A 25,045-nucleotide genomic window follows, 5' to 3' on the forward strand; every position below is an offset into this window, starting at 1 on the left:
TATGAGTGAATGGTAGAACAAGCTCGAGAGGCTATTTTCTTTCTTACTGCTATTCCCACTTTCCTGTTGAAATCAGTCAAAATAAAATGGGTAGTGATTTGTCATTACCTCTCCTTTCACTATTGTGTGAGGTCAAAATCTACCCCAGCATGTTCGGAGAATGAACAAAAACTCTTAACAACTAGAGACAATGGTCCACTGTTTAACTTAATGGGCTGGTATCCAACAGCCTGGACTATTGATCCAGAGACATCAAATCCTACCATGGCAGCTGGGGGAAATAAATAAAAGCACTAATTTTCTGCTTTCAGTGATTTTAAAGGGAATAATAATTTGTTCCTTGGTTCATTCACAGGGTATGTCTGTTGGTGCCAAGATCAGCAATTAGTGTCCATCCCTAATTGTCCTTGAACAGATTGGCTTTCTGGAGCATTTCAAAGGACAGATCAAACCACACATTCATGGATCAGGAGATACATGTAACCCTGACTCAGCAGATTTCCTTCCCTAAAGCAAAATCATGAACAAGGTGAATTCCATGAACAATCCAGTCATATCATGGTTACTACTGTCATGGAGTGATACAGCACAGAAACAGGCCCTTCAGCCCAACTGCTCCATACTGACCAAGATGCGCCATCAAAGCTAGTCCCACTTGCCAGCATTTGGCCCTTAACCTTCTAAACCTTTCCCATCCATGTACCTGTCCAACTGTCTTTTAAAAGTTGTTACCGCACCTGCCTCAACTATTCCCTCTGGCAGCTCATTCCACATAGATACCATCCTCAGTGTAAAAAAAGTTACCCCTCAAGTTCCTATTAAATCTTTCCCCTCTCACCATAAACCTCTGCCCTCTAGTTCTTGATTCCCCCACCCTAGGAAAAAGACTGATTGCATTCACCCTATCTAAGCCACTCATGATTTTATACACCTCTATAAGATCACCTAAAAGAGTTGCTCTTTTACAGCTAAAAGAGTTTTAATGTATTTAATTAACAGAATTTAAATTCAACAGCTACCATGATGGAATTTGAACTCTTGGACACTGGATTACTACACTAATAATTTATGCACAGTGCTAACATACCCCACAGCTACTGAAAGTGATCACCGCACTAACAGACTTGTACCTGAGCAGACAATATCTTTGCAAACTGAAGTGTCCAATGTACAACAGAGCTACAGAAAGCTGGATGGTGACATATTTTAGTCCTCAGTGAATGCCAGGTTACTGATCTCAGCCAGAACAGTGGTAGAATACAATTATCACAGGAGCACTAAGCAACAGAGAGGAAACGATTAGCTGAGAATTCCATTGCCAAATATATTTCTCCATTCGATGGCTCTGAGGAAAAGGTACATCTGTGTGTGTGTGTGTGTGTGTGTGTGAGAGAGAGATACAGCACAGAACCAAGCCCTTTGGCCCACCGAGTCTGCGATGACCCTTGACCACACATTTACACTAGTCCTACATTAAACCCATTCTCCCGACATTCTATAAAATCCCCCCAGATTTTCCCACTCACTAACACACTAGGGGCAATTTGAAGTCACCAATTAACCCACCAATCTGCATGTCATAGAGCCATTGAGCCATACAGTACGGAAACAGGCCCAACTGGTCCATGCCAACCAAAACTCCCACTGAAGCTAGTCCCATTTGCCCGCATTTGGCTCATTTCCCTCTAAACCTTTCCTATCCATGTATCTGTCCATTTTGTTAAGGTACCTGCCTCATCCGCTCCCTCTGGCAGCTCAATCCATACACGTCTTTGGGATGTTTGAGGAAACCAGACCACCCAGGGAACACCCACGCAGTCACAGGGACAACATGCAAACTCCACACAGACAGCACCCAAGGTCAGGATTGAACCCAAGTCTCTGGAGATGTTAGTTTGTGTACATATGTAACCATCAGTAGAAGAAATGATTAGAGTGATTTTCAATGTGAACACAATGCCCGATATTCACTGTGTAGGCTTACTTACATTTGAAGAATGATATTTGGGTGATTTACCACATTGCTTCCCAAGCGTAAATCCCTATCATCAAGAGAGGTGGGAAAATCGAAGGGAAATATAAATGCTGGTACAAATTTTGATTTTTTTCTCTAAAAATAAAGCTACAATTGTATTTGGTGACTATATTTCCATGTTTAGATTTTTAACATTAATGGAATATATAAATTGCAAAACACATCGAGGATTCATGCACAGTAAAGATTGTGAGTTTTATTTTTGTTTCATCTTGTGCGGCTCTTTGGTTTTAGTGTTCATGTTCTTGTTCATTTCCTAAGTTTTCTGTTTTACTCCACCCCCTTTCTAAATGGAAGCCCAAATCAACGTGTCCACAGAACTGCAGGAGCAGTTGACTGTAAGGTCTCTTCACAAGGCATAACTCGTGATTTTATAGTGAAGGGGTTCACCTTGAGTGTTTCTCGGAGGTAGAACTATATCATACTGTTCTAAAAGCCCTGTCTCTGCTGGGATTTTTAAAGCTAGCAAATTAACCATGACAATATGACACCTCTGCTATACTCATCATTTCAGGTAATACTGAGGACATTTCATTGCAGATGGTTTATACCTCCACATCCTGAGCTACTGACATTGCAGGGCAGATTTTAAGAGTAAGAGCATTGCTCTTTTTAAAACAGGGAAAGGCTACCAGGTCCAACAAGCCTGAAGTTTTTCAGATAATAATCCCCAGATACCTTCCTTCTCAATGTACTTCTGGAATAATCTTCGTCCTGCCTGCTGAAGCCAATTATATTGTCTCTTCCAATGACTTTTCTTGTTAACTTATCCCACTATCTATGTCATAGCTGCTGTCTTTTGGATGAGGCATTAAGCAAAGGCCCAGTTTGACTTCTTATATCGACATAAAGGATCCTATGGTGATATTTCAGAAACAACTTCCATACGTATAACACATCTATTGTCGTGAAACCTCCCATCAAAAAAAAACTAATGCTGAGTCACACAAGGAGATATTGGGACAACCTATAAAATTCTTAAAGGGCTCGACTTACAAGATACAGGAGAATGTTTTCCCCTGACTCAGGAATCATTGTGTTCAGGATATTAGGGGGATCAAAGAATATAGTGGAGGATAATGGAGCTGAGGTAGAAGATCAGTCATGAGCTTGAAGAGTGATGGAGCAGAAACAAAAGGCCAGATGGCCAACTCCTGCCCCTATTTCTTATGTTTTTATGTAGGTGATCCAAAACTTGGTCAAATTGATTTTAAAGAGAATCTTACAGAGGAAAAGAAATGTAGAGAGGTGAAGAGGGATTCCAGAGTTTAGGGTCTGACGAGCTGAAAGCAGCACTGCCAACAGTAGATCAGTTAAATTTGGAGATTAGGAAAAGGCTAAAGTCAGAGAAGAGTGGATACCTCAGAGGATAGTGGAGGTGGAGGAGATTTAAGAGAAGGAAAAGGAGTTTGAAAACAAGGGTGAGAATTTTAAAATTCAGGTGTTGTGTAGCCGGATGCCGTCACAGGGCTGATTAGTGAATGGGATTTGTTGCAAATTAGGTTGTGGACACAGAGTTCTGGATAACTTCATGTTTGCACAGAGCTTGGGCCCACCACCCTAAAGTGCTAATTCCTCTGCCAATATCTGATGACAGATAATCAGTTTTATTTATCACCATGCAGGCAGTGAAGGGTGGAACTGAGGGACTTAGTTATGATTCGTTTCTCCTGAGGAATTAAGTAGCAAATATACAAACAGAAGATGCCAGTGATATTCAACAGGTCAGGAAGCATTTGCCAAGAGAGAAAGACAGTTCATGTTTCAGGTCAATGACCGTTCAACAGAACTGCTGAATATCCCCAGCATTCCCTGTTTTTATTTCAAAGTGAAAGTCAAGTATATTGTCATCTGCACAAGTACATGAACACACAGGTGCAATGAAAAACTTACTTGCAGCAGCATCACAGGCACATAGCATCAGATAAGCAGCATTCACAAGAAACAATTTTTACAATTAAACATAAATTATTCACAACTTTTACAAGAAAGAGCACAATTAGAACAGAGAAAACAATGTCCATTTTAGTGCAAAATGATCAAAGTGGTCATAGTGTTGCTAAACTGTAGTGATTAAGGTTTTGCCAGTTGGTTCAAGAACCAAATGGTTGAAGGGAAGCAGCTTTTCTTGAACCTGGTGGTGTGGGACTTCAGGCTTCTGTACCTCCTGCCCGATGGTAGCTGTGAGAAGATGGCATGGCCCGGATGGTGGCAATCTTTGATGATCGATGTTGCCTTCTTGAGGCAGCTCCTCCTGTAGATACTACCAAATTCAGATTCACAGCACCTGCAGTTTTTTTGGCTTTTCAGTTAGGTAACAGGATCGTCCCGGTCTATGGAAAAGTGGAAGCTTGGCAGCTATTTTTCATCGTTCACGTTAAAATAGCACTGCTTTGCAATTTGTGTGTGTCTCTAATTATTAACAAATCAATGTGTAAAAATCACACAAGGACAGGGATAGATTTCCTTCACTTAGTATCCTTGTGAATACCAGAAATGCAGTAGAGAAATTTCAACAAGAAAGGATCTCAATGGGATAGTGAGCACACATTTCAGAAAGTATGTAAGACTCCATTGAATGTGCAAAACTTTCTTCCTAACTTCATAATATTGCTAAATGATAAAAGAATATTATTACAGTGACACAAGAGATTCTGCAGATGCTTGAATCTGGAGCAACATACACAAAATGCTGGAGAAACTCATTCGAGCTCCCTGACGAGTTCTGATGAAGGGTCTCGACCCGAAACGTTGACTGTTTATTTCCCTCCATAGATGCTGCCTGACCTGCTGAGTTCCTCCAGCATGTTGAATATTATTACAGCCAGTTCTCAGCAGGAGCCCTCAACCTACGGAACTGCAAATCGAGAGATTCATATCACCAGTGCTCTTGTGTGAATTTCTCACCATGAGTCTGAATTTAAGGACATCCGTCTTATAATTTCCAAGTGAATGGTGGTTTCTGTCAGGATTGCTCAATCCTAAATTTGGCCTCATGAAGGCTGGAGGAAACCTTCTCACCCTGTTAATAATACTCAGTTAGTCCTTAGCCAAGCAGTATTTTCCATCAGCAATTAGACCTAGAAACTCTTTGGCACATCCAACAATATGGGATTTTCTCAATACTGCTCTGAATCCCAGAAATTTACAGCACTGGAGAAGGCCATTTGGCCCATTGCATGCATGCCAGAAAATATAGGACTATTTCAGATGGATTCACTTCCCAGCTCTTGGTCTATAGCCTTACAGAGGTCACAATCCTTTGAGTACTCCTTTTACATGTGGTGCGAGTGTCTGGCTCTACCACCCTTCCAGGCAGTGAGTTATAGAGCCTGGCTACTCATTGGGTGGAAACAATTTTCCTCAACTCCTGTCTAAGCCTTCTACCAATTATTAAGGGTCTCGACCCAAAACGTTGACTGTTTATTTCCCTCCATAGATGCAGCCTGGCCTGCTGAGTTCCTCCAGCATTTTGTGTGTGTTGCTCCAGATTCCAGCATCTGCACAATCTCTTGAATCACCAGTTATCAAATCTCTGCTCCCCATGAGAACATAACAGGAGCAGGAGTAGGCCACTCGGCCCCTCAAGCCCATCCTGCCATTCAATATGATCATGGCCCCAGGACTAACCTCCTCTTTTCTGCCAGTTCTCTGTAGCCCTCAATTTCCCGATCTTTCAAAAATGTATCTACTTCCTCTTTAAATACCCGCAACAATCTCGCCTCCACAAGTCTCTGAGGTAGAGAATTCCAACAATTCCCCACCCTATGCATGAAGAAGTCCTGACACACCTCAGTTTTAAATGACTGCCCCCTAATCTCGTAACTCTGTCCCTTCAGTTCGAGATTCTCCCACTACTGGAAACATCTCAACATCTACTCTATCACGCCCCCTCAGAATCTTATATGTTTCAACAAGATCACCCCTCATTCTTCTAAACTCCTAAGAATATAGATCCATTTTCTTTCCCCTTTTATTGACCTTTCTTCCACTCGAGGAAAGGTATGCTCTGTTCAATCTGAATAGATCTCCCATCATTTTGTACACTTTGATTGAATAAGATATCCTTATTAGTCACATGTACATCGAAACACACAGTGAAATGTATCTTTTGCGTACAGTGTTCTGGGGGGCAGCGCACAAGTGTTACCACGCTTCTGACGCCAACATAGCAATGCCTACAATTTCCTAACCCGTACGTCTTTTTGGAATGTGGGAGGAAACCGGAGTACCCGGAGGAAACCCACTCAGACACGGGGAGGACATACAAGCTCCTCACAGACAGTGGCCAGAATTGAACCCGGGTCGCTGGTGCTGTATTAACGTTACGTTAACTGCTACACTACCGTGCCTCATTACACCACCATGCTTCGCTACAAAATTGCCCTCATTCCAATATTTTCCAAAGAAAGCAATCCCAGCTCAAACAGGCTCCCTTCTTTACTATAATTATCCAGCCCTAGCAACATGCTTGTAAATCTCCTCTGCACGTCACATCCTTCTCATTATGTGGTGGCCAGAAATCTGTTGAGTAGATGTATCAGGCCACCCTACTTGACGTAGCTTAAGTGCAGAACAGTGTTGATTTTCAAGCTGCAGTGTACCTTTGGAGTTGTTCCATTTGCTGGTATCAGCCAATCTCACACCACTTTATATTCAGCACCATTTGGCCGTGCCATATCGGACCAGGCTTACAATGGGGTCATGAGTTCAATGGACTTCTGAGCACTTCCGTAAACTTACTCAGAGTTAGCTTAACAAGGATGGGGAGGGGAGGCAAGTCCAGTTTAAAGGGAAAGGGGGTGAGTGTAGGGGTTTGGAGTGTTTGACTGTGCTGCAATGATGACACCCCTTACGGTAGGCAGAATCGGCCCTGTTTTGTTTCAACAAGTTGGTTTAATTTTTTTGTGAGTTGTGAATGCTGTTTTAGTGGCTTGTTTTACTCAGAAGCTGGTTATTTAGACTAGTTTATAACAGCTGATTACATGCAGTAAATAGCTGTAGGTTGAGGCAGTTAGAACATAGAACAGCACAGCAGAGGAACAGGCCCTTCGGCCCACGATAGCTGTACTGACCATGCCAATTTATACTAATCCCATCTGCGTGCACGTGGTCTACATCCCTCCATCCCCTGCTTGTTCATGTGCCTGTCTAAATGCCTCCTAAACGTCACTATCATACCTGCTTCCACCACATCCCCGGCAGCGTGTTCCAAACACCTAGCACTCTCTGTGTAAAAAAACTTGCCTCATAAATCTCCTTTAAATTTTCCCCCTCTCAGTTTAAAGATACGCCCTTGAATATTTGACACTTCCACCTGAGAAAAAGACTCTATCTACCCCATCTATGCCTCTCTTAATTTCTATCAGGCTCTGGTGTTCCAGAGAAAACAATCCAAATTTGCCCAACCTCTCCTTATGGCTAATACTATCCCTAACCCAGGCAACATCCTGCTCTTGTCTATCAGCCCATCCACTATCAGGTTGGATCCTTTGATTTGTAAATGGGGCAGAACTTCCAACGGATTGCTGGAAGCCATTCTGAGGCTGACTTTGCATCACTTCTGTGGACTGTATCCCTGATAATGAACTCTAACCGGAAAAAAATGTGCAAACACTGATTTCAATAACTGAACCAGTTATGTTTTTAATCACGGGCAAAATCTTTTATTGGGAAGCAGCAGTAGTATGGAGTTCTTTGATTCATTATCATTTACTATCTACATTAGCAGATTTAACCCTACAACCAGCCACCTGCTGTGCTTTCTGTTGAAAAACCATGGAGGAAACTAATTGTGTCACATTTAAATGAAATGAAATAAAGGGATTGGACGGGGGGTTGGGGATGTACATTGTAAAGGTACCGAAATATGAATAATGGACAGAACTGATTATTCACAAAGGCAGGATACCTTATGCATTTTTATTATATTGCACACAAAGTTATTTTAATAACCTTTAAATCAAAGATTATGATTAGAATAACACGAGGATAGTCTACATCATTATTATTCAGTTATGAAAAGTACTTTGGAAATATTACAACTTGAATTAATTATGGGACATCCACATCAAAGTGTTTCTTACATTGACTGACGCCCTTTGCAGCTTCACTGCTGGTATATGAATATGTAGTTGGCATGCACCTAACAATCCATACAGTAATTTTCTCCTCCAGGCACTCAAGTGGATTGGTTCATAAGAACCTATCACCTGCATCCTCTCAAATCCCTGGTCTGCCAGACAGGAAGCAGGAATTCCTGGTAGGAAGTGTACAAGCAGCCATATTGTGACCTTGACACAGCAGTGAATGTTGGGAACTTCCAATGGTGGGACTAATTCATTGAAGGTAAGGCCCTGTACTTCTTGCTGTCTGACATTTGCAAAGAGTTGGAATGCTTCACTCATCCCCATCTCTTGAAACCTGGAGTGAGGCAGCAGGAAGGCCCTCTTTCCATTCGAGACAGCGGTTAGCATAACGCTATTACAGCGCCAGTGACCCGGGTTCAATTCCGGCCACTGTCTGTAAGGAGTTTGTACGTTCTCCCTGTGTATGCATGGGTTTCTTCTGGGTGCTCTGGTTTCCTCCCACATTCCAAAGACATACAGGTTAGGAAGTTGTGGGCGTGCTATGTTGGCACCGGAAGCGTGGCGACACTTGTGGGCTGCCCCCAGAACACTCTACGCAAAAGATGTATTTCACTGTGTGTTTCGATGTACATGAGACTAATAAAGAAATCTTATATCTTATCTTATCCTTATCACATTTGCCTGGATATGGAAGTGGGCCAGATTAAATGTAAACCACTGGTCTTCTTCCAGAGTGGAAGTCTCAGTTACCTGCACCAGTGGATGACAAAGGCCCACTAAACATTTCATCCTCAGGCAATATCAGCAATCCAATTTGCTGGTAAGTTGATTCATATGTAGGACCTCTATGTGTGCACATTGGCTGTCTTGTTTGACCTAATAGTGCAAAGATCCATTGGCAGCAGAGTGCCTTGGGACCTACTGAGAGCACAGTGAGCTGCTACATAAATATAGGCCCCAAACCCTGTTTATGAAAACAGAACTGCATACCTACACAGTCACCAAGTCTACGATTAACATTCAAACATCTTTCATTTGAGGGTGTTCTTCAGAACTGTCAGGGATGTGTGCCGGAATGTGATATATTCTGTAATTGTTATTATTATCAATATAACTAGAAGCAGGGGAACAGAAGAAGACCATTGAACCCCTGCAATCTGTCTGCCATTCAATAAGATCAAGGCGGACTTGTGATCTTGTGACTTGTGACCAACTCCATATACTCATATTTTGCCCAGTTCCCTAAACGTCTTAGGTTAATAAATCTCAAAATTAGAATTAACAATTGGCTCTGCATCATTAGTTTTTGAGGATAAGATTCCAAGTTTCCACACACTCTGTGGAGGTTTCCTAAGTGCCTCCGTGCAATGAATCATTCTAATTTTTTGACAATATTCCCCTGATCCTAGACTTTGCAATCAGCAGAAAGAGATTCCCCCCATCAGATTCCCTAAATATATGGAAAGCTTTAATTAAATTATTCCTTGAACTACTAAATTCCAAAGAATGCAAACCTACATTGTGTAACAAGCCGCAGCTTGATATCACAAAGAGTTCAAAATGTCGATCATTTACCTTATTTACAAATGGCCTAGTCAGAGATGTGTTCTAGACAGGCATTGGTGTTCCCATACAAGGCTTTGCATTGTACAGAACAGGGACAGGATGTAATTTTATTTGTCTGCTAAACATTAATATGTTCTGGGACCATTATTGAAAGCAATATTCCATAATCATTGACTTGTGTGTTTTGTAAAATGTAAAATGTAAACAATTAAGATATTAGTTCAATGGTCACAGACATTTCCCCCAGAGAAAGGTGTTGCTAGGGTCTTTTATTGCTTCACTTAACAGACATTACTGCAAATTACTGTTAATCAAGAATTGTAAATATAACTATTTCTCTCTAAGGCAAGATGGACAACAGTCAACAGTCAGCAAAACTCATCACACATGGTTAACAGAGTGTTGGGACTGTAAACCTCTTTGGCAGAGTTGCATGAAGTAAATATTTTAACTACAGCATGAAGCCATTTGACTCACACACACACACACACACAAATACACACAGACATCAAACATAAGCACACACATACACACACAATGTAAATACACAAGCACACACATGCACACAAATGACAAACATAGACATACATGCACACAAATACACACAGACATAAGCGTGCGTGTGCGCGCGCACACACACACACACACACACACACACACACACACACACACACACACACACACACACACACACACACACACACACACACACACACATTTCAACCAGCTATGTGGTATTCAAAGGGAAGTGCTCAGTATTTACCAAATGGAAGCACTATCCATCTCACCACACTCGGTCCTCTCTGTTAAACCTGATGGCCTGGCAGCAATTATAAAGAAGAACCACCACTTGATTAGTTCTTGAAGGGCATCCTTTAGACGGGAAGAAAGTTTCAAGAGAACCTAAAGGAGAAAACCAGAGGCTGCAGGCAAAATGTCATTGTTGTTCAGGAATCTGTGCTGCATCTTGAGTCCACAGGTTAAACTGTACCACATGAGCAGATCAGCCATAATTTTGAATAACTCTGCTACACATCCCCTTAACGATTCAGGAACAGCTTCTTCCCCTCCATCAGATTTCCGAACAGTCCATGAACCCATGAACACTACCTTGTTATTCCTTGTTTTTGCACTATTTATTGTTGTAATTTAATGTCTTTGCACTGTACTGCTGCCACAAAACAACATTTCACATCATGTAGGTCAGTGATAATAAATCTGATTCTGACTGTGATTCCTAACCTTCAGTCATTGTGGAAACATGCACACAGAGGGTGATCCACATATGGAACGAGCTGCCAGAAGAAGTGGTGGAGGCGGGTACAATTGCCACATTTGAAAGGCATTTGCACAGGTACATGGATAGGAAAGGTATAGAGGGATATGGCCCAAACACAAGCAAATGAGGCTAACTCAGGTAGGCAACGGGGTTAGCACAGACAAGTTGGGCTGTTCTGCTTTTTCTTCCCCCCCCCCCCCCGCTCCTTTGTCTTCCCTTGTTCCTGTGGCTTGTTCCCCGGCTTTGACGACCTGCCCATCTCCTCCTCCCTCCCCCCATCCTTTATTCCATGGTCCACTGCTCTATCCTACCAGATTCCTTCTTCTTCAGCCCTTTGCCTCTTCTACCTATCACCTCTCAGCTTCTTACATCCCCCCCTCTCCGCCACCCACCTACCTTCCCCCTCTCACCTGGACTCGCCTATCACCTGAACTCACCTATCCCCTGCCTGCGTGTGCTCCTCCCCCTCCCCCCACCTTCTTATTCTGGCTTCTGCCCTCTTCCTTTCCAGTCCTGATGAAGGGTCTCGACCCGAAACATTGACTGTTTATTTCCCTCCATGGATGCTGCCTGACCTGCTGAGTTCCTCCAGCACTTTTTGTGTATTGCTCCAGATTCCAGCATCTGCAGAGTTTCTTGTGTCTCCAAGGGGGCCTGTTTCTGTGCCGTACAGCTCTGTCTGTCAACACTTCTCGCTGCCTCGGAACAAAGACCCCTCCCACCCCGGACATTCTCTCTTCTCCCTCATCCCATTGGGCAGAAGATACAAAAGCTTGAGAACGTGAACTACCAGGCTTAAGGACAGCTTCTATCCCATGATTATAAGACTATTGAACAGACATCTTGTACGATAAGATGGACTCTTGACCACACAATCTACATCATCACAGCCCTTGAACCTTATTGTCTATCTGCACTGCACTTTCTCTGTAACTGTAACAGTAACACTATATTCTACATTCTGTTATTGCTTTTCTCTTGTACAACCTCAACGTACTTATGTTTTGAAATCATCTGTATGGATGACCTGCAAGTTTTTCACTGTCTCTCGATACATGTGACAATAAGAAACCAGTTCCAACTCCAAGTCTATGACGCCATGGCTCTGTGATACAGTGAATTTCTTTAACTTATAAGACCTTGAAGTGTGAACCAGGAAGTGAGAATAACATATAAAGCTCCTTCTTGACAGGATCAAACAGCTTCCTTCTGAACTGTGTGTTTCAATGATCCTCGGAATGTCAATCTCTCTTGCCTCTCTATATAACTGAAACCCCATTGCCTCTGAGTTAGAAAGGTGGATGTTCATTCCTGAGACTTAACCACCAAGCCCTGGGCTAACACTCCACTGCAGCACCAAGAAGATGCTGTCTTTCAGATGGATCATTGAACCAGGTGAATGTTAAACCGTAACCGTTAACCCACGGCTAGTATTTTAAAGAAAAGCAGAGCCTTCCCCAATATTTATTCCACAGTAACACCAGAAAAAAAAAACATGCCATGGTTTGCAAGTTTAGGATTTCCCTGTCCCATGATCCAAGGAAATATTCTCAGCCACACTGCCACAGAACAATGTGGGGCACATTTTCCGTCAGTCCTTTAGATTTTAAACTGGTTTGAAGACCCAGGTCTCAAAATAGCTTCCAGATATGAAACTATTCAATTTCCAACTTCTGGGAGAGTTTTAGGTGACAAGAAAATTAAAAAAAAACACATGTAAGAGTACACAATGAATGTGCTTGATTCAACAGAGAAGGATTTGAAAGTTAAAACTTGGGAGAAGCCAAAACTAACACAATGTTTGGACCTGTTTTATGGCAATGCGATCATATTGCTGTTGGTTATGTCACTATTGTCTCTTAGGTTAGTTAATCATCTTGATATTTTGGACAAGGGCAGCACAAAAATAATGCTTGGACTGCCAGCCTTTCAATGCAAACAATAGATTAAAGATTGCATCTGAAGTCAGATATTTATACAGTAAATTTGGCCCCCGTTTGAATTCCTAGAGGGACAGAATTGAAAAATAGAAAGGTTATATTGAAATTGTATGGAGCCATGGTTAACCCAGACTTAGAGCACTATGAGCAGCTCTAGTTTCTGTATTAAAAGGATATGGTTGCACTGCAGAAGTCACTAAAATGATTTACAGTGACAAGGCCAGAATAATAGCTGTCAAGGAAGAGTGAACAGGATATGACTTTATTTCCTCCAGAAAGATTGGAGTGGAGACCAAGTAAAGGTCTTTAAAGTTCTAAAGGTGTTTGAAGGGGAGGTGGAGGTAAACTGTTCCCAGTAGTAAAAACAATCCGCTAGAGGAACTCAACGGGTCGAGAAATCCTGATGCGGTGTTTTGACCCAAAACGTCGACAGTTCCTTTCCTCCCACAGATGCTGTTCGACCTGCTGAGTTCTTCCAGCAGATTGTTTGTTGCTCCAGATTCCAGCATCCGCAGACTCTTGTTTCTCCATTGCTCGCAATAGTAGATGGTTTAAGGATAAGGTGCACAACTTTAAATTTATGGGGAATGATACAAGAGGGATGTGAGGAAAAATGTTTCACTCAGCTATAATCTAGAGCTCACTGCTTGCATTGATGGTCCACACTAATCAGTGCCTTCAAAAGGGAAGTAGATAGGCACTTGAGAGGAAATCATTTGCAGGGATATAGGGAAAGAGCAGGGGGATGGACTGACGGGCTTCCTCTTCTAGGAACCAGTGGAGACTCATTGGGTTAAGTGCCCTTTTTCTGTGGAATAATGATTCTATGATAATAGCAGTATTCTATCTCTTGAATATTTTTAACTAATACTACCAGTCCCTTCACTTTGATTAATGCACACTATAACACGGATGAGCAGGGTGCACAAATACCAATCTCTTCTTTGTGAGAACCAGTTATTCCATTGAAGGCTGGTGGGAATATAGAATGATTTGATTTAAAAATAGCTAATGCGTTAATTTAAGAATGTCTTTTGAAGTACTTTGTCATGCAATTAACGAGTATAAATGGTGGAAGAATAGTGCTCGACTTTAAAAAAATCCAATTTTCCTCTTTGGTTTATTCAATTGCAGTGGATGGTCAGCCTCACAAATTAGGATACTTTGCCAGTCTTTAAAGTTATTATAAAGTGCAGTAAGAAAAAGCTTCTAAAATCAGAGAACCTTCTAAAATCATTTTCTACCACCACTTAGTCACCCAGCTTTAAAGAAAGGCAAATGGAGGTGTATTATCAAGAACATTTTCTTTCTGGAGGGACAGAAGACAATATTGTGCTAGTTAAATGTCCTTTGGATACTGGCTTGTCATTCTAGCTCTTGAACAACACCTAATGCTCTTTCCCTACTGAGCCAGGGTGTACCTGCTGTACACGTCTTCCTATATGACTGAGAGGTCCACTATCTAATATTGTCTTGCTAGTTCCCTCACCTAGAGTTTATTAGAAAAATATGTTCAGATTAGATCATCTACAAAGTGGAAATATTTGCCATCTGGAAGGTCTAACAAACTATGTGGTTAAGTTCCTGGACTAGTATGCAAACGTCTGGACTGTTGACTCAGAAACATGAGTTCAAATCCCACCCTGAATATAAATCCAAGAGATTAAGTAAATCTGGAATTAAAAAACCAGTATTATAGAGTCATAGAGTCATACAGCATAGAAAGGGCAGGCACGTTAGTGTAGTGGTTAGCATAACGTTATTACAACACCAGTGACCCAGGTTCAATTCCAGCTACTGTCTGTAAGGAGTTTGTACGTTCTCCCCGTGTCTGCGTGGGTTTCCTCCGGGTGCTCCGGTTTCCTCCCACATTCCAAATATGTACTGGTTAGGAAGTTGTCGGCATGCTATGTTGGTGCCGGAAGTCTGGCGACACTTGCGGGCTGCCCCCAGAACACTCTATGCAAAAGATGTATTTCACTGTGTTTCATTGTCTTATCTTATCTTCAGTCCAACTCGTCCATGCTGACTATATTACCCAGCGAGCAAGTCCTACCTACCTGCATTTGGCCCATAGCCCTCTAAACCTCTCATATCCCAGTCCCATGGTTGTGAGACACTGTTATTAATGATAAGGATGAAACTACTGGATTGTTGGTTTCAAAAAAAATTTATTTCATTAAAGCCCTCCTGGGAAAGAAATCCTTGTCTGGCCTACATTTGACTCCTGAGCCACCAATGTGATTGATTAACTGCCACCTGTAATAATAAGTTCTCAATTCAAGGGACAATTAAGGATGACCAATAAAATGTTGGCTTTTTCAGTCATGTCCACATCCTGTGACTGAATAAATACATTAAAAATAATGTAGGACCATTCTATACTAAAAGGGCAGTGAGAGGGTAGAACTTGCTGCCACGGGCTGTGGTTGAAGGAAATAGTCTAGCCACACTTAAGGAGGTAGCTGGACACACATATACAAGGGAGAAGGGAATAGAAGGTAGTGGCGATAGACTTCGACAGAGAAAGATGGGAGGAGGCTTGAAAGAAGCAGAAGTGCTAGCATGGAGAGTTTGGGCTGAATGGCCAGTTTCTGTGCATTAATGTCTCAGTCATGACTCTTGATAGAATTGTCTGCTCTGCATCAGAATTGTGGATTTTAGTCCCATTCTAGAGATGTGAGAACAAAATCTAGACTGGGACTCCAACTGCCAGTCCCAAGGTTGTGAGACACTGTTGGTGGTGGTGGATCAGGCATTAAGCCAAGGCTCCCTTTTCCTTCCTAGGTTAAAATATATATCATGGTATTATTTCAAGGAACAAAAAGGGAATTTCAGACCCAGTTTTTAATTCTTCAGCCAGTAAAACTGAACCAAAATAAAGACAGAAAATACAGGAAACTCTCAGCAGGTTAGGCAGCATCTATGGAGAGAGAAACAGTTCATATTTCAGATCTGAGATGAAAGGTCTTGGACCTAAAACATTAACTCTGTTTCTCTTTCCACAGATGCTGTTTTAACCCATATATAAACTCAGAAGATTTACCTTTTATTGGTGACTCATTATATGGACTGAACACAATGAGAATGTTGAGAGCTTCAAGTTCCTAGGAGAAAACATCAGCAATAACCTATCCTGGTCCAACCACATGGATGCCACGGCCAAGAAAGCTCACCAGTGCCTCTACTTCCTCAGGAGGCTAAAGAAATTTGGCATGTCCCCATCGACCCTCACCAATTTTTATCAATGCACCACAGAAAACACCCTATCCAGATATATCACGGCTTGGTATGACAACTGCGCTGCCCAGGACTGCAAGAAACTGCAGAGAGTTGTGAACACAGCTCAACACATCATGGAAGCCATCCATCGCTCCATAGACTCTGTCTATACTTCTCACTGCCTCAGTAAAGCAGCCAGCATAATCAAAGACCCCACGCACCTCAGACATTCTCTCTTCTCCCCTCTCCCATCAGGCAGAAGATACAAAAGCCTGAAAGCACGTACCACCAGGCTCAAGGACAGCTTCTATCCCGCTGTTATAAGACTATTGTACGGTTCCCTAGTACGACAAGATGGACTCTTGACCTCACAGTCTACTTCATTATGGCCTTGCACCTTATTGTCTGCCTGCACTGCACTTTCTCAGCAACTGTAACACTTTATTCTGCATTCTATTATTGTTTTTACCTTATGCTACCCCAATGCACCGTGTAATAAATTGATCTGTATGAATGGTGGGCAAGACAGGTTTTTCACTGTACCTCGGTACATGTGACAATAATAAACCAATACCAATTCCAGTACCAACATACCAATAAAGCACAGAAGCAGGCCCTTCGGCCCACAGTGTCTATTCCAACCATCATCCCTATCTGTACCGATCCCTCTTATCTGCATTAATTCCATATCCCTCTATGCCTTACTCATTTAACTACATGTCCAGATGCCTCTTAAATGTTGTTACTGTTCCTCCCACCACTACCTCCTTTGGCAGCTCATTCCAGATACTAACTATTCTTTGTATGAAAAATGTACCCCTCAGATCCCCTTTAAACCTCCTCCCTCTCACCTTAAGCCTATGCCTTTTAGTTTTTGACGCCCCTACCATAGGAAACAGAATCTGGCTATCTACCCGATCTACACCTCTCATAATTTTATGTGTCTCTGTCATGTCACCACCTCTCAACCTCCTTTGCTCCAGGGAACACAGACCCAGCCCATCCAATTTCTCTTTATAACTCAAGCCCTCCAGTCCGAGCAACACCCTCTCTAGCTTAATCACACCTTTCCTATGGAGTGGCAACCAGATCTATGCACTTAACTCCAAGTGCAGCCAGACCAACTTCTTGTGCAGCTGTTACATGATGTCCCAACTCTTGTACTTAATGCCCCAACCGATGAAGGCAAGTGTGCCGTACACCTTCTTCACCACTCTGTCTACCTGTGTTGCTACTTTCAGGAAACTATGTCCTTGTACCCCAAGGTCTCTCTGCAAAATAATACTCCCCAGGGTCCTGCCATGCACTGTATATGTCCTGCCCTGATTTAACCTCCCTAAATGCATCACTTTCCAATTGGCTGAGTTAAATTCTATCTGCCTTACCCACTTTCCCAGTCTTCACTGTCCACTGCACCACCAATTTTGATGTCATCTGTGAGCTTACTAATCACGCCACCTACATCCTCTTCCGTCATGACAAACAACGGAGGACCCAGCACCGATCCCGGCGGCACACCACTGGTCATGTGAAGAGGGGTGTTGAATGAGATGAGGGGCTGGTGTTAAGATGGAGTATTGGTATTGGTATTGGTTTATTATTGTCATTTGTACCGAGGTACAGTGAAAAAACTTGCCTTGCATACCGTTCATACAGATCAATTCATTACACAGTGCAGATACATTGAGTTAGTACAGAGTGCATTGAGGTAGTACAGGTGAAAACGATAACAGTACAGAGTAAAGTGTCACAGCCTCAGGGAAGTGCATTGCAGGTAGACAATAAGGTGCAAGGTCAAACAAGGTAGATTGTGAGGTCAAGAGTCCATCTCAACGTATAAGGGAATCATTCAATAGTCTTATCACAGTGGGGTAGAAGCTGTCCTTAAGTCTGGTGATATGTGCCCTCAGGCTCCTGTGTCTTCTGCCTGATGGGAGAGGAGGGAAGAGAGAATGACCTGGGTAGGTGGGGTCTTTGATTATGCTGGCTGCTTCACCAAGGCAGGGAGAGGTAAAGACAGAGTCCACGGAGGGGAGGCTACGATGAGGTTATGATGGGGTTAGATTGGCGGGAGAGAGGAAGGAGGATAAAAAATGACAACAAATTGACAACTTAGTGTTTGCTGCTAGCTTATCAACTCATAATCCTTGGTCCCCTCAATCCTTTCAGAAATGTTATTCTCTGATTATTTCTGCCTCTTACAGTGCTCAGGGTTTTCCTCAATTTAATTAGATGGGGCAGTCTGTTCTACACCAGAGCCAGGAGAATGCATGGAATTAGAACTTCTCACTGACGGCTCCACCCAACTGGCAGAGGACACAGGTGATATGCTGACAAAGCGCTTACCCACCTGCCCAACTTCTAATATCCCCAGCCACTGAAACAAGAGGCTCAGTGTAGACCAGCTCCATTTCCCAAATTTGCCATTGTGTTTGCCAATTTGCCACCTCCCATGTTGCCTCTCTTGTTGTAAATGAAAAGGGAAGCGCACTCAGCTGGATCACTGTTACACAGCAATGTATTCTGACATTAAAAAACATCCCTTGCTTAGGTGGTCACAGTAAACATGGCAACTGTTTTGTTTCCAGGTGTATAGGAAGGCATTTGTATTGCAGGATTTCATTTGAGAGTTTTATGGTATGGTAATATTATCTCCCCTTGTAACTGATGTGATCAAGCAACATCAGCTCTGGTTTATCTGCCTTTGGCAGCTCAATAAAGAGTCTAAACCCTTCCCTCCAGTCTCCATTCTGTAGATAGGTTACTTGCCTGGAAACTCAGGGGTTATGTGGCTTTTATTTGTTCCATTGTGTACTCCATCTTTCTTTCTTTTTCAATCTTTTTATTAATTTTCAGAATACAGATTAATACATATAACATCAGTAATTATACACGTAATACAAAGAGATCGGGAGGACAATCATGACATATATAGTCATAAAGAATTTTAAAAATTTCTAGGCCCCACGGTTTCTTGGTAAAGGAATATGTATTGCAAAAAGAAAGTTAAAAGGAGAAAGAAAAAGATTTATTATATAAAAAAACCCCAAATCAAAAAAAATTTTAAGTAATAAAACGAAACAAACTAAAACAAAAATTTCAAAAGGAAAAAAAATTGGACTGATATTTCTCGATGAACAAAGAGCATTATTATGTCGCCAACTCCCCTCCTCTAAATTCAAAGATTATTGGAAAGGGATCTATATCAAATGAAAATATTGAATGAATGGACTCCAAACTTCCTCAAATTTAAGCGAAGGATCCACAGTGCCACTCCTAATTTTTTCTAAGTTTAAACATGATATAGTTTGAGAAAACCATTGAAAAGTAGTAGGGGGTATTGGATCTTTCCACTTAAAGAAAATGGATCGCCTGGCCATTAATGTAACAAAGGCAATCATACGACAAGCAGCAGCAGATAGGTGGCCCTGCTCTCTCAATTGAACCACACAGCTTGCTGGCTCTTGGTGCACATCTGCATGTTATCGCCACACCTGGAGTTTGGTGTCTGAATTCAAGCAAGGCTCCAATCTTCAAAGTTTCATGAATCATGTATCAGTATCCACCTCCTTTCCTCTCTGAGATGTCAGAAATCATCAGCAATTTAACCTACAAAGGTACTTTATTCAGGAAACACAAAATCAAACACTATCCTTACTTCCCTTCTGGAACTTCCCCACATCTCAATCCTGATGCAATATTAGAACAGCAGTTAGATGCACAAAACAATTCTTAGAGAAGTGACTGCAAACATATGGCACTCTGATACTTTCCTTCCTTCATAAGGTGTATTAATGACAGCCAATGATTCGCTCCTGGTTTGGGTCCTGGAGAAAGCATCCCTCTCTTCTAAAGGGTCAGACAGCAAGGCAGAACTAATGGAAATTGACAGAATAGGTATAGTTGTACATACTTTCATCCAGCCTGTTAGTATTCAATAAACTTTACTAACATTTAGTCTTTTGCTTTCCTCTCTGGTGAACTGATTAGGCACAGCTTCTTCATAAATAGCACAAAGGCATATTTAATGAAGTCATTGCAAAGAGCCCCTTCATTGCTACAAGGTGAACAGTAAAATGCCCTGATGACTACATTATGGGAGAGAGGCCATTGTATTTTCGTAGCGACTTCTGATGCAAGATTTGCCAGATTAATATCTGGCTAAGTGTCTGAACAAAGAATGTCACATGGGATGCCCAAAGCCACGGATGTGAAGCTCCGAATTATTCTGAAAGGTTATGCAATTCATGCAGACAACACTGTTTGCAAACGACCCTCCCAACACTGACTTAGATTGTGATATTTGCTGAATATATTTCAGCAGGAGAGAGAGAAAAAAAAATTTTCTGACAATGCAGCTGATAGTATTATAGCAATCGTGGCCTCTTTTAGTTTTTTAAATAAGAACAACCGAAAGGTCGCCTTATCTCCCTGCCACATTTCTGGTGACAATAGCATTTCTTACGTCTTACAATGAAAGACGATTTCATCTCAAATCAAATATTGTGTGGACACTTAGCAACCCCCAAGGGCCTGAGAGTGCAGGACACTTTTTCTTATCACCTGGCAATCATGAAGGTTTATTTGCACGCTATCTATAATCTTCATGAGCTCATCTCTTCACTGCCAGCTCCTCCTCTCTCCTCCAAACAACCTCTCCCGTGCATCAAGGTCTTTTCCAGCAAAAAGAAAGAGTGAAAAGCTGGATGTCATTAGTCTGATTCACGTTCAAGTGCAGTCAGCTGTTCATCTGCATGAAGAGTGGTGTTGGGTGAGAGGAGGGGTCAGTGTTAGGATCGGGTGCAGAGGTTATGATGAGGTTAGAGTGGGGGGTTGGAGAAAGGAGGATAAAAAATGACTAGGATACAGTCACATTAAAATGTAAAGAGCTTTATTCTCAAGCTGTATTATCTACAGCAGCAGAGGACCATGTCACTGGCCGCATTTATGTGGCAGGAACAAAAGTGATAGCATGCCTTTGTCTGAAGCTTTTCCTGGTTGCTTTGACTGTGAGCCCTGCGGCCAAGTGGATAGTGTTTCAGCGGCAGTGCCGGGCCATGTGAATGCAGAGGATTAATAAATTTAAAAAAAAACAAGTTTGGCAGCTACCTGAGTAGATTTGTCTCCAACCTGTTGAGAACACAGCTCACGGTCCACTTAAAGGGGCAACACCTTTCCAGGGGTATAACAGTGCTGAGAGAGAGGGAGCTTTACAGGACTGCCAGAAAGCTGTCAGACTAACACAGCTGTCACTAAGATAAATTTAAGCTGACTCCACTTCAATTGGCAGTTTTGTTATTTTATGCTCTATACTGCCACTACCTTTTAATTATAGTTTGTTTACTCGAAAAAATAAGGAAAGGCTCAAACTAATGTCCTAAAATAGTTGACAGCCAATGATATACTTCTGATTTGCAAACTCTTGATTACTCTTACAGAGAATTATACAGAATTTCCAACAACGGGATAGGTAATTGGCCCAACCAATGGTGTTCATGCTCCACATACACTGCCCCATTCCATCAGAATAACCTTCTGTTCCCTCCTCCACCATGAGTTAATCTGGCTTTCCTTTATACAGTATACATCAGTGGCAGTCACCTCCATTCACTCTGTGGGACAAATTCTATATTCTCACTAATTTCTGGTTAGGGAAGTCTGTGTGCCATTCGCTATGATGCACATCCTTCCAGTTGCCATGAGCTATTATTAACCTAAAAGATTGGCAGGGCAATGGTAAATGAATGTGGGGATAGATCCAGTCAAAAAGGTCTCGGGGCGGGCAAATGGACCAAATAGCCTCCTTCTCTGCAGTACAATTTTTTGAATGTATAAGAAGCATGTTGTTTACACATTCAATGATCCCACCAGGTAGATAGTGAGAGAGCTCCTAGTTCCAAGCAACTTTTCCAAAGTTTACTTGATCCTGAATAAGCCACTTCAGAAAATGTCTCCTCCAGCTCTAATCCCATTAAAGTCTCCAACGAACAACGGCCTTTAACAGTCCTGGGTTCTGCCAGGTCTTAGACAGCGGATCAAAGTCTTTCCACCATTTAGAAGTCACAAGTCAGTAGAATGATGAAATCTTCTCCACTTCCCTGGATGGGTGCAGCTTCAACAACACTCAGGAAGCACAACAACGTCCAGAAAAAAAGTTTCATTGATTGGCACTCTGTCCACCACTCTAAGCATTCACTCCCTCCACCCCCAGCTTACCGTGGCTACAGTGTGTGTCATCAGCAAAACACACTGTAGTTACGCACCCAGCATTGACAGTGTGTTACTGGAGGTTGTTTACAACTTCACATATCTAAGCTCTACAACCTGTCACTTGATACCAAAATCAAGACCTGCATTGTGAAAGCTGCCGCTAGCTTGCCCAAGTTAAGCAGGAGAGCTTGGACCAACAGCAAACCCAGAGAACGACAAATTCCAAAGTTGTCGACATTAGTGAGGCTTGGACAATGTATACAAGATGTGAATACATTTGTTACCTTAGACACAACCAAGGCATCTGCTGTCAGGGCAAAGTCACCAATGTGGAAGTCCAGGACCATGCCAATCCACCAGCGTACATTCAGTGCTAAACCAATGACGTTTATTGCGTATTGGCCATATTCACTGGATGTATTCCCAGAGACATTCCATACAGTGAACTGACCACTGGATCACCATCAGTTGGACGTCCTCATCTCTACCACAAGGACAACTGTAAGCCTTATATGAAGCTGCTGGGCATCAACGCAGCCAGTTGGGAGATAGCTGCCAACAGCTGGGACCTTTGAAGGATCACTGTCCAGGAAGGCATCAGAAGAAAGTAGGAGAAGTAGAACGCTCAGCTGGCTGAGGAGATGGCACAGAGACAACAGGAGCTACAAACCCTGCAACTTCTCCGCTTACTATCTTTATTTTCAGCTCCAGACACCCCATGCCACAGTCACACCAGGCAATGTTCAACTGGGAGTTGATTATCAAGGCTCAAGCCATCCTGTGACAGGACAGAGGTCTGGGCTTCTCCGAGATCACCTCCCAAACCAAAAACTATATCACCAAGTAGGGCAAGGATAAGGGTAACAGGTGCAATAGAAATACCATCACCTGCAGGTGCCCCTTCTAATCACACACCATCCTGGCTTGGGGATAGGTCGCCATTACTTCATCATTGCCGGATCTAAATCCTGGAATCCAAGGAATTCCATCATTCCGCCGACTAGTGTCTTGTGAATGCCACTCCCCTTTTCCCACAACCAACCGGGTTAAACTCAGGCCTTAGCCAGCTGATCGAAACCTTTCCACCGTTTACAAGGCACAAGCCAGTGGAATGACTGAATCCTCTCCACTTGCCTGGATGAGTACAGCTCCAATTACATTCTCTGGGGTAATTAGTGGCAGGTAATAAATGCCCACATCCTGAAAATGGAGTAAAAATAAGTTGAAGGAATGGAGTCTGGTTTGCATTCCTGGCCTGCTCATCACGTCTGGATTATGAAAGTCCCAAAGAGGCCCCTTGTGTGGCAAGACCCTACCACTGGACTGCTTCACTCCTGTCTTGCTGCTGAAGTCAATTGAAATATGGTTCAGAAGCGGAGTACAAAGTGCAACCAGGGTGATGTTGTACGTTGAGCATGTCGGATCCGGTTATTTTCGAATCCACAGGTTCTTTCAGGAGTCCAGGAATGAGTTGAAAACAACTTGGTGCTTCAAAGTTTTAATGGAAAGTTTAAAACAAAGAAACAGTCACAGAGCACATGGCACTAGCTTTGAGCCGAGACAAAGGGAACAAAAGATGACCTCAGGCCAGGGGGGAGGAAGAGCAAGAGAGAGATTAACAAAAAGACGACATCTTTTATACCTGAGATAAGAGATACTCTTTAGCTAACAATAGTCCAATCAGGAAACCTATTAGATACTTGTGGCCAAACTGACCAATGAAAAAACCACATATTCACCTGATGGACGAACCAATAAACTAGTAATCGGCCATTCCTTGTGCAGCCACTGGAGGTGTATTAAACACTATACATGTTAAAAAGCTAATTAAAACAGTTGAATCCAACAAGCGCATGCAACCAAAGGCATATTTCTACTGCCCTCCACCTCCGCGCCCCCCCCCCCCCAGAACTGGCTTGACAGTGGCCCCTCAGCTGTACAAGGCCCATTCGTACAGTCTCAGTGTGCCCACTTATCTATGGGCTGTGTCTTGCCCTGCCACAAGATCGTATCTTGGTCAACAACTGTTACCTTGTTGAAAAATGTTCAATAAACAGCATGATTAAACTTTAATACGAAAAATTGATTACAGGACCTTGTTTACTGCTGCACTCTGCAGTGAATGCATGTGATGTACAGGTTTATCATCCAGCAATAACATCAACTTGCAGGGTGATTTCCAGCCCTGGGGTGCTGATTACTGGCCTGAGTAAAGAGTATTTCTGCCATAATGCCTATTGTTGACATTTTTACTGCTCTGCCAGCACTATTTTATAGTTTACAGCACACTAACGGCAGTGTTTTTGAAGCTGACAGCTTTTCCGCAGTTGGTCTCATACCCAGTTGCATTCTGTATGGGAACCGGAGAAACTCTCAATTCTGCCAGATGTCTGGTCTCCTGCCACACAGGGTGTAAAGTGTTAGGGTCAGTCCGACATAGTTCAAAATCGTCTCCAGGAGACCTAATTTATCACAAAAACAGGGACAGTGTAACTGCTTCTCAGTTTCTACATTTTGTATCCCTCTCAACTGTTTCACCTTCCTTTACTTGCCTGTTGAGTTGCAGGCACATTTTTACCAAATATGCCAAAAGGGGGGGAGTGAGTGTGCTCCAAGGTGTCTCCAACGTGATCCTGGGAATGTACGACAGCAGCTTCAGTGGCCTCCCCTCAAGCCCAGGATAGAAAACCTTTCCTCTGCATTT

The sequence above is a fragment of the Pristis pectinata genome, chromosome 1, assembly GCF_009764475.1.
Source record: "Pristis pectinata isolate sPriPec2 chromosome 1, sPriPec2.1.pri, whole genome shotgun sequence".
NCBI lineage: Eukaryota > Metazoa > Chordata > Chondrichthyes > Rhinopristiformes > Pristidae > Pristis > Pristis pectinata.